Below are 13461 nucleotides of genomic sequence, written 5' to 3' on the forward strand. Positions count from 1 at the left end.
AAAACTATCCATAGAACTCCCTTATGACCCAGCAATAGCACTGCTAGGGATTTACTCAATGGATACAGAAATGCTGATGCATAGGAGCACACATAACCCAATGTTTATAGCAGCACTGTCAACAATAGCCAAAACATGGAAAAAGCCTAAATGTCCATCACCTGATGAGTGGAGCAAGAAGATGTGGTATATATACACAATGGAGTACTACATGGCCATGAGAAAGAATGAAATCTGGCCATTTGTAGGAAAGTGGATGGACCTGGAGGGTGTCATGCTAAGCGAAATAAGTCAGGCAGAGAAGGACAGATACCATATGTTTGCACTCATAGGTCTAACAGGAAAACAGGAGAAATCTAATGGAGGACCAGGGGGAGGGGAAGAGGGAAAGAGAGTTGGGGAGAGAGAGGGATGCAAAACTTGAGAGACTATTGAATGCTGAAAATGAACTGAGGGTTGAAGGGGAAGGGGGAGAGGGGAAAAGAGGTGGTGGTGATGGAGGAGGGCACTTAGGGGGAAGAGCACTGTGTTGTATGGAAACCAATTTGACAATAAACTATTAAAAAAAAGAAATATTGTTATGAGAGACTAGGAAGATACATCCGTGAAAAAAAAAATCTAAAGTTGATATTTTCTTTTTCTTAGGCAACTAAATATGTCATGATCACAATTGCATTAAGTAGCCACTTGAAATTCTGTCAGAATATTCACCTTCCTAAATTAGCTCATCATTACAGCCACACACACACACACACACACACACACACACGTATACAACCTATAAATATATAATACCCATACGCACACATGCACATACACTTTTTGTTATTATGTTTTTATCTATGTCCTCAGCCAAAGCTTCCTTCTCAGAAGTCAGAACTGACTCATTGACTATCAATGAATCCAACATCAAGACACAACAGTCCCCAATGTGGATGCAAGGCTGGTAGGTTCAGCCAAATTGTTTTTGGTTTGTCTATGAACTGGGTTATGGATCCCAAGAGAAGGAACTGAAATCATCAGACTAATTTCACATGATGTACTAAGAAGAACACAGTACCACATGAAAGAGCTTAGTGATTAGTTTACCAAGCCATCTAGCTCTATGTAAATGACCTGTGATAAATGACTGGTCAGCCAAAGGAGCAGAAATCATGTATTATTTCCGCAGTTCGAAGTGAAATGCCATTTGTATTTATCATTGTTCCGAAACAGCACAGTAGATCGTGTGGGACAAAACTTTCTGCAAACACATAAGTAACTTCTTGGGGAAAAAAATGTAAGATTTTATCAGACATTCTTTACTTGGATTAGGAACGGTGACTTGCAGATGGTGTTATTGTGCTGGCAACCGTGTAACTCACACAGAAATTTATAAGATTTATGAATGTGGAAATACTTAAATAAGGTCAAGCTCCTTTGCCTGTCATTTAGAATTTTCATTATAGATCCTGAGAGTCAAAAAGTACACCCTTTTCTCTATCATGATACATTTCCTGATTTTGCATTCTTCTGCTTTCTTTTAATTTTTCTTTTAGTTTCCCTGGTTAGAAGATAAGTGTAATTAAATGAATGGGTGGCATTCTCCTCACCTAAAACTTCTAAGAATCTTAGGGCTTGTCCTGTCCAGATGGAGTGGAAGTCATCACAATATAAATGAGGCCAATGTTACCTAATGAATTTACCATTGAGGGCCTCAGATAGCCGCCATGCGTCATTTTTTGAGCGCTTGTTACGTGCATGTGGTATGCTGACAACTTTAGGTAACATTGTCTTTTGATAATGACAAATTTCAATGCAGCTGCTCTTATTATTCCTATTTTACAGGTAAGGAGACCACAGGTCCTAGAGACTGAGTAACTTGAGAAGGATCACAGAGTAGTGGGGTTGGGCTGAACCTGATCCATCAGACATGAACTGCTGCCCTAAGCTATTACAGTGCACTCTCCTTTACAGAGACTAAAAAGCTGAAAGAAGAAAGAAAGAAAGAAAGAAAGAAAGAAAGAAAGAAAGAAAGAAAGAAAGAAAGAAAGAAAGAAAGAAAGAAAGAAAGAAAGAAAGAAAGAAAGAAAGAAAGGAAGAAAGAAAAGAAAAGAAAAGAAAGAAAGAAAGAAAGAAAAAGAAAAAGTAATACAGAGTTTGAACGGCGATGGGAAGCAACACGGTAGAGTGTGAGCTAATTAAGTCTGGAACCTCGTGAGGGGTATAAGTAAGTACTTCAGAGTGAGAGAAAGTTCACTGGAACTAATGAGGGAGGGTCCCTAAGCCCTGGAAAAAAGAGGCTGGTTCCGGGAAATTTCCACACTTGAGAAACCGGGGAATCATTATTTTTCCAGCTGAATGGCGAATGATTACAATTCTGTCTCGGTTTGGCTTCCTCGGTTATTGGTTGACCTGGGGCTGCACTCAAGAAAGCTACGAGAGTGGAATATGAAGTGAAACAGGGAAAGGACATAAAATATAATTCATGAAAGGAACTGGGTGTAATTCAGAGGAATGACAGTGGCTTCAAAGTCACATTGTAGGAGACAGAGACCGGCTGATTTGGGGTTGGAAGAGCAGAAATGCTCCAATTAATGCATTCCTAGAGCCTCCTATGTGCACACAGATGTGCATCTGTGAGTCTGTCCTCACTGTTGCCTGTGTGTGGGTGGGTCTGTAGCAATTCTTGTAACCTATAAATGTTCAAAGGGCAAGGTGGGGGAACTACTTACACTGTGTTCTGTCCCATGGGATTATAATTCTCTCCCTTTCCTCACCTTGTTATATCTTATCTATTTTTCTTTAAGCCCTCTAACACATGATTTGCACACTTAAATGCGCTTATGAGTCACTTGCGAAATAGTGTTTAAGAGCATATTCTTTTTGAGTAAGTCTGGGTTGAGGCCTGGGTTTCTGTATTTCTAACAAGCCCCCAGCAGCTGTAGATGCTCTTGTTAGAGACCCATGCTTTGAGTAATAGGATTCTTTAAAAAATGAAATCATTCCAGCACAAGAGAACGAGGATTCTTTCTTTCTCTCAGGCATACACTTCCATTTTGTCACTGCCCCCATTCTCTCTGTGTTCTAACTTGTGGCTGAGGCTGAGGACAGCATGGACAGCAGGTGCCACCCCGAATCCCAGGCCTGTTCCCAGTGCCTGTTTCTTCCCTGACCTCCCCCTTTGCCTGCTCCCATCTGGATGGCTGGCCTTCCTTCCTCTCCAGAGGGAATTCCAGTGAGACAGCTGCTTCCTCCTCATGTGTATCAACCAGTGTTCTTATAGAACGGTTAGCATCTAGAGCTTGGAACCGAGCATGAGAAATCAGCTGGCCTAGCCTTCTCCTCTCTGTAAGCATATGTCTGCATCATCCAGAGGGAGAGGGATGCCTATTTTCCTCACCCAAACCACCATCATTTCTTTTGTCTTTTCTTAGCTCACATTTTCAACCATCCATGTGGGCCTGGTTCAGTTCGAGACTCAGGCATCAAGACCCTATTTGGATTAATTTGGTTCCAGATTGAACCTTCCAATTTCACACATTTATCCCATGATTTCCTAATGCTATCGAATGACATCGTTTTATGTTTTTCCCTTTGTTTTTCTCTTTCAACTAATTTATTTAATGGGTCCAAAATGGGTGATTAGACCATAAAAACATGTGGTATCCTAATTGGATTTTGACAATGTGTAAACATGGCCCTCCAGTGGCTTCCTATTACCATCTGGACCAAATATAAACTTCTGACCATTGATTTCCAATTCTCCTCTTCCTACCCTACCCTGATGCCCCTCTCATTTGTTACTTCTCTTCTCCAGGGTCTCTCTGCTCTAACTAGGCTGGCCTTGTTAGTTTTCAGAACCCTTTCCTCAATTTTGCCTCACTGCCTCTGCCTGAACTAGTCTACAGAGAAGTAAGTTCCTACTTTTCATTTTTTACACTTTACCGAAGGGTTTTCAGATTTTACTTCCAGATCTATACCTTTAGGGATATTTCCAAAATTAACCCCATCCATTCTTCAGTACCCTGTGGTCCCTAACTTACTTCAATGCCTTCCAGTTATTTTAGGGAAAAAAAAAACGTGTTTTACTCATGTATACTTGTGTGGCTCACTGAGTCATTAAGGGACAGTTACAGTATGTTTCTTCTGTGTTAGATACTAATCCAAGTGCAAGCTTCTTAATATCAAAGAGTTTACATTCAGATTTGGGAAGGCAGAGAATGAGAAATAAACAAATAAATGAACAATAATTTCAGATCATGAAGAAGTAGTTCCTACTGGATGTTATGAGGCTATAGAGCATGAAGTCAGTTCACTTTTGGTTTGAACTCTCTCTCTCTGAATTCATAGATAAACACATCAAAGTTTGCATGTGGACAAAACATGTTGAACATATCTCCAGGGAAGGTTCTTCTCGAGACCACTTATGTCTGGGAAAATATCACTGAGGAGACCAATCATCAATTTCATTGGTGAAAAGTTGCCCTTTTGTAGTCTTCAGTATAGCCGAGCTTCAGAAACTTGAATGTCTCACTAATTTCTCCAACTTAATTGGATTCATCTGAGGCACTTATTTAAAATGCATACCCAGATGTTCCAATGCAGTTGACCCTGGGACTGTATAATAAAACACGGTAGCACGTTAAGTGATAATCGGGACACTGAGATGGATGGATGAATGAATGAATGGAAGGAAAGGTGGCCAGGAGGAAGGATGAGTACATAAATGGACCCAAAGATTTTTAGGCTGTAAGTTCGTTGCCAACTTCACAAGAGGTTTCAGAGCAAGTGGGCATATGATACAACATATGCTCCATGACTCTAACTTTGTCCTGTGGCACTGAGCCTATGCTTTGGGAAGGTAAGCTCAGTTCCATCTCCTTCCTCTAAATTCATGAAGCAAAAGCTTATTCTTTGAGTCCTAGATACAAAAATCATTTTGAGAATGAATAATTAAAATAGACTGTGTGAAATGTAATCTTTCATTCAATTGCCTACCATATACCAAAATAATTACATTTTTTGGAATCACATTTTCCTTGAATAAGTCACTTTTACTAATTTTACTGTTATAACAAGGTATTTAATACCACTGGGAACAAAGATATCCCCATATTCTGACACGACCCTCAAGAAGCCGCCATGCATTGGAACCAGGTATTACCAGCCCTCACGGTGACTGAGAGGCGGTAGGATGATCCCCCTTTTATCAAGCACCATCCCACCAGGCCCTCCACAGTCTAGGAAGGATGGCAGGAGATGTGCTTAGCAAGGGCCTTATGCAAATTGCAGTGCATGTTCTCACCCCTTACCGAGGGGCAGGGAAAAGTGTGTCTCCCCTCCTAAAACAAATTAAGGGGGCTCATGGAGAGTCACTCATAATGATTGGGGCACCTGCAATAAAGGGAAGCTGGCATCTTCTTCTCTAACTGGAGGCCTCCTGAGCTTCCAAAGTTGGCAAACCCTCCCTCAACATGTCTCCTTAGAAGGATAGGTGCCAGACTTTTGGAGGGCGCCAGCAGTATACCTCTGAAGCGTGGCATGGGGTATACAGGACTATGCACTCTGTGGCCCTCTTTCAGCCTAGACATTTCTGGAAGCATGGATATCAGAACTTGGGAGGACTGTGGCAGAAATACCTGGGGAGGGCAGGGTGATCCCAACCCACCTAGTTGTTTTCTATCACTGGATGATATGAAAGAGTACCCCAGCCTTTCATTGGCTTCATTCACCTAAAGGAGCTCAAACATTAGTGGAGGAGATGGAGCCATGGGTTTCCTCCATAGCCACCAAGTGAAGACCTGGAATGTCCACACAGGGTTGATGACAGGGAAGGCTGCTTTGGGGAGTATGGGCAAGCTTAAAAGCACACCTATGCCACCTCTGTGAAACCCACTAGTAGTAGGCAGAACCAGGGAGAATCACATCAGTGTCCAAAGATTCCTCCCTGCCAAGGGCAAGTAGATATTTAAGGAAAGATTTCTCTGAGTCCCCAGCCCTCCTTTCGTCTTCCTGAGGAGCTGGGTCTAGAGGAGGGAGGGGATAGTATTGATTCAGAGCCAGATCTTGCCCCCCACCCTCTTTGTAAGCAGCCAGAGTCACAGCTCTAGCTGTAAATTGGATATGCAATTAAGGGTTTAAATTAAGCCACACTAAGTTTTAATTACCAAATGTGACCAGGAAGTTATGGAACACACCCAAGATTTTGTTAAAGGAAGAGAAAATAGTGGATTCTGCATAGCACAATTGAACACAGAAACTTTAAAAAATACATACAACTATTTCTTTTTTCTTTGGATTTCAGTTGCAATTCTTCCAAGAGCCCATTGTCATAGAAGCCTTTACTTCAAGCAATTTTTGTTCTCTCATGGTCAAATAATCCAAGAATGTTAATTTCCCATTTCATTTTCTTACAGTTCGCATATTTCTGGGATTGCATAAGGTAGTTTCACTCATTGATCACCCCACATTAAACCTTTCATCAAAAGTTCAAAGTCAAGTATTTGGTCATTTGCAAGAGAATCTATCTGGCATTGAAGACTAGGTCTCCAGAGTGAGGGGATTAGATGATGTGCCAAAGCATTGCATCCGGTTCCCTGGGTAATATCCTGAGGCGTGCACACAACAGGAACAATACTTCAGCCAGACTCAGAGTGGAGTACATGATTTCCCATTTGGAACACATGCTTGGGTGTACCTTTATATTTAGCCACTTTTGTATATACATAGCTTTACTGTGGATTAAGGAGGCCTTCACTTGATGTAAAATGCTTTTGGAAAAGCCTGCTCAACAAAGGCAGTCTCAATTGATCAAACAGGATTGTGCAGACTGATGAGTAGGGCAACAGTAAGTCAAGTTAGTGTACAAGTCAAGAATGGAGATCCACCCTTTCTTTCTATATGATGACTCTAAAGCCAAAACCTTTGTTTTATTGTCAACAAAGTTAAAACAAAAAGAAAATGCATTTCAAAATAAAATAGCATGTGTGTTTTTGCTCTTTAATTTTAAATTATGAATCCCTAAGCCTAATATTTTTCCATATCAATAAAGTGAAGAATTCTTCTAGGGACCGCCCTGAGGCCCCCTCTTCTTTAAACTTATATCAGCTCTATAACTAATAAAGATGTATGTTATAATAGATCCCTTCACTTCAGTGAATAATTATGTAGCTTTCAGAAACCACTTCACAATCTTAAAATAGTTTTCTTCAATCAGCCAAGATATTCAATCAATAAATGCCATTCCATGTGATCATTACTGTGTCTGCCAAACTATGCGATCTTAAAATGTAGGGAAAAAATAAAAGACAAGAAGGGTGACAATCCAGGACAGGACCAAGTATTTTATGGCAGGAGCCCTTTCAGGTAGACTGGCCGGATTCCACATAAGTCCATTCATATCTGGAAGTCTTTATCATTCATTGTCTTAAGCTTGGAAATCAATGACCATCATCCCCTGAGAGTCTGAAACCTGAAACAACCATATTTCTTTAAGCACCTTTGCAAAAGTACTTAATTTTCCATGAGAAGTCACCATTTTGACCTGGCTCCTTGAATTCAAGGAAAGGGTGGAAAGTCGAGTCTAATAAATGGATAACATTCAGGAACTTCAAATTTCATTATTTCTGATGGCAACCCAAAGCATTTTCAATTGTAAAAAAGAAAAAAAAAGGTGAGGTATTTTATGTTCAAGTAGCTCTTTGAAAGAGGGGAATAGAATGAGAGCATGCAGCCCTCTTTACCCTGGTGAGAGCCTCATATTCTATATCTTGAGTCTTTGTTTCTGGTCCAGCCCCTGGTTGAGGGTCAGCTAAGGAAAGACAGAATGAGGTTCAAATTCTTTAATTAGTTTTGTCAGTGATTCTCTATGGTTGGCAATAAAAGAAATACTTTCTGGGAGATCAGGTTCTCCTGCTGGAACTTTGGATAGGATAAAGCCCTTGAAAGGCCAAGATCATTTTCAGCCCATTGTTCTAGCCTGTCTCTGAACGCAGCTTTTTGCTAAAGAGCTTTGGAGCCAAAATTTTTATGTCATCTCCACAATCATGGCCCACAGGCACCAATAAGAATGTCTCTTTCAGAAATCAATGCACAGAGATCTGCCATTTCAGAAAAACAGTGTATTCCACGAGCCGATTGGGAGAAAAACATTTTTTTGTTTGGGAATGTTGTGAATGAACATTGTAGTCTGGGATACATATTTCCTGGAATGCTCAGAAGTCGAGTTCTCCAAAGAGAAAATACTTACAAAAGGGAAAGGGATGAGGGCAACTCACCAAGGATGCTGAAAGTCAGTACTGGAGAGGTGAAAAAAAAGCTTTCATAGAAGCATCTTTGGAAGGGCCATGTCCTTCCATATGGACAAGTTCTATTCTCTAGCATCCTCGTAGATCCTCTTAAGACTGACCGCCTGGCCTGATACAAAGGCAATAACCTTAAAAATATATAACTACATTGATATGTTCAAGGACAGAGACGAAGTCTTCATATAACACAGGATAAAAATATGATTCGAGGGGTGCTTGGGTGGCTCAGTTGGTTGAGCATCCTACTTCAGCTCAGGTCATGATCTCGTGAGTTCGAGCCCCATGTCAGACTCTGTGCTGACAGCTCAGAGCCTGGAGCCTGCTTCGGAGTATGTGTCTCCCTCTCTCTCTACCACTCCCCTGCTCAGGTCTGTCTGTCTCCAAAAAATATATGATTCTAGCTCTATTGCAAAAATGGGACATTGCAAACTCAGGCAAAATCCACAAAGGAGAAGTGACCATGTCTTTCTGGCTTATAGAGCAGCTGGAGCATGTCTCAAAAGAGCCACACCCGCTGCCTTTTCTGTGAGTCATCACCCGCCTCCTCTCTTGGGGAATACCAGCCTCACTTCCTGACGGAGGAGAAAGTTTTATATGGAGGCACCCTTCCACTCCCCTCTATGTGGGGTCATAAGACAGGGAGAAGGTTATCAAATCTTATATTGATATATGATTTCACAAATGTTTCTATTGGGCAATCTGACTTTCCTCTGTAGATCTCTTTCAAACCCAGACTACATATCAGTGAAGAGGGAAACATTTGTTTCCTAAAGGTATCAAATCTCCTTCGAGCTTGACTATCCAAGAAAAATAATAATGACAATAATAATAATTCCTTGTGAATATCACTTCTCTGATTTCTTGTACCAGAGGATTCCAAAAACCATCTTTTATCCACATCATATTCATCAAGTAAGAAACTCACACACCAAGACAGAAAACAAGAGCAAAGAGGGAACATAGAGGGAAGGCATTTGTTTTCGGAGTCAAGACTAAACAATATCTATTCCTTCCATAGGAGATACACATTTTGTGTTGTCATTTAGGGCCATGCCCACTGATGTCATCAATAATACCATATCTTGGGAGTTGTCTTCCTGGAAGAAGGAATTGTTTTAGTGAGAATATTGAAATATAAGTGATTTCTTTCACATTGCACACATAATTTATAGAATATTCAATTGTCTGGTGACTTTTTCCTAGTTCTTTTCTGGCTCTTAATTCAACAACTGGGCAAATGTTCCCAGAGATCAGGGAGGATGGGAGTTGCAGCTCAACGGTAGGCCCTGATAGCTCTCCTCTTCCCACTGGACCTCTTGCTAGATCGGCAATGGTTACTTTCTGAGCCAGCGGTATTTGTGACTTCTCCCACAGTGCCACCCTTGCTGATATCTCACAGCAGGCTGGCCCCTTTATCTCCCGGTATCCAAATCCTGCAGCAGGCTTTGAGGTTCTTGTTCTGGGTCTTTAAATTATTTCTCCTGCCCGCCCTTGCTTAGGATTGCTTGGAAAATAGCAAATAACAACAATAAACCTGTCTTAACTTTGCCAAAACAAAATTGCCTGGGACTTTTCAGAAGCCACATTCAATTTGTGAATAAATGAAATGGATCTTCTGGACCAACCATGCCTATAAGCACTGGCCTACATACTCAGGGCCTGCAAGAAGTTGAGGCCAGGGGCCTAATGAGAAGCAGTCAGCGAATCTAATGAGAATCAGACAGAAGGCCTAATGAGACATTTAACATGCTCTGCCTCTCCCTCCTCTTTTGTTCCGTTTTCATGGGAATCTGTGTTTAGGGAGCTCAGTTGCACTGGCTACCAGCAGATACATATGGCCTTAGTGGGACAATCCAGGAAACAATACAAAGATTTGAAGAAGCCAGGGATAGGCAGGGTGGAACTTGGAATATGTACCCGAAGGCCATGATAATGTGGCAAGGTGGGTTTTTATTTGACTTACGTTTCAATTGATTGCATCTATGCCTTTTTCAGAATATGATGTAATCATAGAGGATTGGTGATGATACAATAAACAGGCAGAGATTTCCATCACATGACATCACTGCTCTGAGGGAAATAAAGATAAGAAAGGTATGCTGTGCTGTTTCTGCGGCTGACTCTTGCCATTCAGAAAGAAAAGATAGGAATGAAGGTGTTGCACAATGGAGGGTACCTGGAATAGTCTCCTTATGAGGCAACGTTCTTGAACACTAGGTGTTTTCATTTGTTGACCTTGGATGGGGCTGCCAGCAAGAGAGATAGCTATCAAATTATAAGTTGGGCTGGGCTGAAGGTGAGGGCGGGAACACAGACCTTACTTAGTTACAGCTCGCATCTCAATTACCTGAGCTGGAGGCACAAAAAGGAAAGACGTATATGTCCGTGCCGCTGTTTGAAATTTTGTCTGATACATGGATTTAACAGTTAATTCTGAGACAGTAGGCCTGATTTCTGTCTTATTTAGCTTACAAGCACAAGAAATTTGCATTGGCTTTTGTTGCTGGCCTATCAAATAGGTTCTTAGGATATACATACCCTTTGTTTTATTTGCTTGCCCAACGAAATGCTTTAAATGCGACTCTATCCCTTTCTCTGTTCGTTTACTTATTTACAACAACTCTTCTTTTGGTTGTCCAGCTCTAGCTTCCGCTTGCCCACCTGTGTCTGAATTCAAGTCTAAAGGTAAATCAAACAGGCTTGCTCTTTGGTGGCGCCACCTAGTGGCTTCCCATGGCAACACAGTTCTTAGCAATTTAAAGACTAAGTGAGGGATTTAGATGTCTGATTACCAAGGTTGGTAGGTGGAGGATAAATCCAAGTGTACCAACCTTCATAAGTTTCAGGTGCTAGTCTCAGAATTCATGCATGTCAGCTTTTTTAAACTTTACTAAACTTCTACTTAGTAAAGAGTATCATTCTCTAAATGCTGCTATTTATATTAGCTAAAATTTACTGAATGTTTCCTATGGGCAGAGCACTGTGTTAGATGCTTCATATACCATTAGCTTGTTTTTCCTAGTAATAACACGATGAGGTGCAAATTATGTGGTCCTTTGGGTCTAATTGCTAGGATCTGTAATGAGCTCTAGTCCTTACCTGCGTGTGACCTTGAACAAATTACTTAATCTGTCTGTGCCTCAGTTTCCTTACCTGTAATAGCACATACATCATAAAGTAAGCACTTGTAAAGCGCTTTAAAAGTGTCTGACACATAGTAAGCATTCAATATATGCCAGCTAGTATTTTTCATAATAATACTACCCATGGATCCTGCCCCAGTGCAGCTGGGTGCAGCTTTGGTGGACAAAAACTTCATTATACTGACTGGTCTTATAAGTTTCATGTTGAAAGTCTCAAGTGGACACTTAGTCTCAGGAAGCCCTATTGTATTTCCCTTTCATGTTCATATTTAGATTCTCCAAACAACGATTTTCTACCTGCCTATCCTCATATCTTGTACACCTGGGCTATTCTCGCCCTCAGCTTGCCTCATTATTGAGAAAACAAGCAAGTAGTTAGGAGCTTTTGTCATCTCTCCTCCATCATATTTGCTGACCACCTGTTCTCTGCCCTCTGCCTTTTCCTAAGGGAGGAAGTTCCCATTCCCACCAAATGGTAACTGTTCCAATTATACACCTGGATCTCATGCCCTCTCATCTTTTCAAAGACTTGGCTCCAGTCTTTGCTAAATCATCGAATTCTCCCTTCCTACTGGATTGTTGCCATTAGTATCCAAACAGGCAACCTTAAAATATTCCTACCTTGAAGCTACACCCCCTCCGGGTTAACATCCCATTCTCTGCTTCCCACTGTTCTAAGTAGAATGAGGAAAAACATCTCATCCTAATAAGACCTCTCTATTTCTACTCTACCCTTGAGTCTGCCTTTGGCAAGGACACCCATGATCTCCATTCCACCACCAAATCTATTGGTGTCCTCTCTCTTCTCTTTACTTCTCAGCAAGATTTAATGCATCTTGTCTGAGTGGCTGTGGCACCACACTCTCCTGCTTTCATTTCTCCCTCACTTGCCTCCTCTGATTGGCCTTTAAATGTAGAAGTGCCCACCTGAGAGCACCATTCTAGCCCTCTTCTGTTCTCTGTGTTTTTAACTTAGAAAATTTATCAAGACCCACCATATTAAATGCACCTATATAAAACCTGAAAAGAGATAGCCCAGCCCTGGTCTTTCCTGAAACTCCAGACTCAGCACTTACTCCTGACGTAACATTTCCCTGTGGATATATGACAGGCACCTCAAACTACCATAGCAGTCATTTTGATTCCCCCCCAACATGTTTCTTTACCAGTTTTTTTTTATTAGTAAATAGCATGACTGTTCACCTAGTTGGTCCTGTCAGAAGCCTTAGAGACTCTGATAAGGAGCCTTTGATATTTCTCTTCCTTCCCTAACCTTAAAAATGTTTCACCTCAGTTCATTACTCTCCGTGTGGATATTTCCCACCAACAAGAGCCCCATCATTTCTCACCTGGCTGAAACATGTCTCCTAACTTACTATCCTGATCGCATTTCACATGTCTACAATCCATTAGCCACACAGCAGCGAGAGACATTACTTAAAAATATAAATCAGATCACACCACTTCTCTCCCTTAAATCCATTGATGGTTTCCTTTCTCATTGTAATTAAATCCAAATTTCTCACCCTGTCTCACAAATCACAGTACAGCATAGTGTCTTTAAGAAAAATGATTATGAAGCTTTTCCTTAATTCTGAGCATTCTCCATTACTTTTCCAGCAAATTTATTTTTTTAACCAAAGTTAACCAGAGTCTAAGTTAGTTGCTTACAATTGAAGAGCTGTCATTATATGGCCTAAGAACATCATTCCACTAAATGTCAGGCTCTTTGTAGGAGAACATTTGGGATAAGGATAAATCATGGGCATATCAACCAGACTGCAAACTCCTTCCATCTAAAACCAATAGGTGTGTGTGTGTGTGTGTGTGTGTGTGTGTGTGTGTGTGGTGTGTGTGGTGTGTGTGTGTGTGTGTGTGTGTGTGTATGTGCGTGTGTGTGGTAGGGGAGGGGGAGGGAGGGAGGGGGTGATGGTCATGGTGGGGGGCACTTGTGGGAAGAAGCACTGGGTGTCATATGGAAACCAATTTTACAATAAACTATTATAAAAAAAGAAAAATAGATATGCACA

At 41.1% G+C, this 13461-nt stretch overlaps 2 long non-coding RNA genes across 3 annotated transcripts in view; both read left to right on the plus strand.

Annotated features, from left to right (window-relative positions):
• Positions 1-1975, plus strand: part of LOC115306299 — a 13601-nt gene extending 11626 nt beyond the window's left edge. For both annotated transcript variants that reach the window (XR_003915299.1, XR_003915300.1), the window contains 2 exons: positions 853-946; positions 1828-1975. This is a non-coding gene — a long non-coding RNA (uncharacterized LOC115306299). The remainder of the gene's footprint in view (positions 1-852; positions 947-1827) is intronic.
• Positions 1976-2074: 99 nt separating this feature from the next.
• LOC115306306 lies at positions 2075-10956 on the plus strand. Its single transcript, XR_003915302.1, has 3 exons — positions 2075-2209; positions 10284-10382; positions 10929-10956. It is a non-coding gene; the product is annotated as an uncharacterized LOC115306306 (long non-coding RNA).
• The last annotated feature ends 2505 nt before the right edge of the window (positions 10957-13461 follow it).

Source organism: Suricata suricatta, chromosome 2 (assembly GCF_006229205.1).
Source record: "Suricata suricatta isolate VVHF042 chromosome 2, meerkat_22Aug2017_6uvM2_HiC, whole genome shotgun sequence".
In the NCBI taxonomy this organism is placed as follows: domain Eukaryota; kingdom Metazoa; phylum Chordata; class Mammalia; order Carnivora; family Herpestidae; genus Suricata; species Suricata suricatta.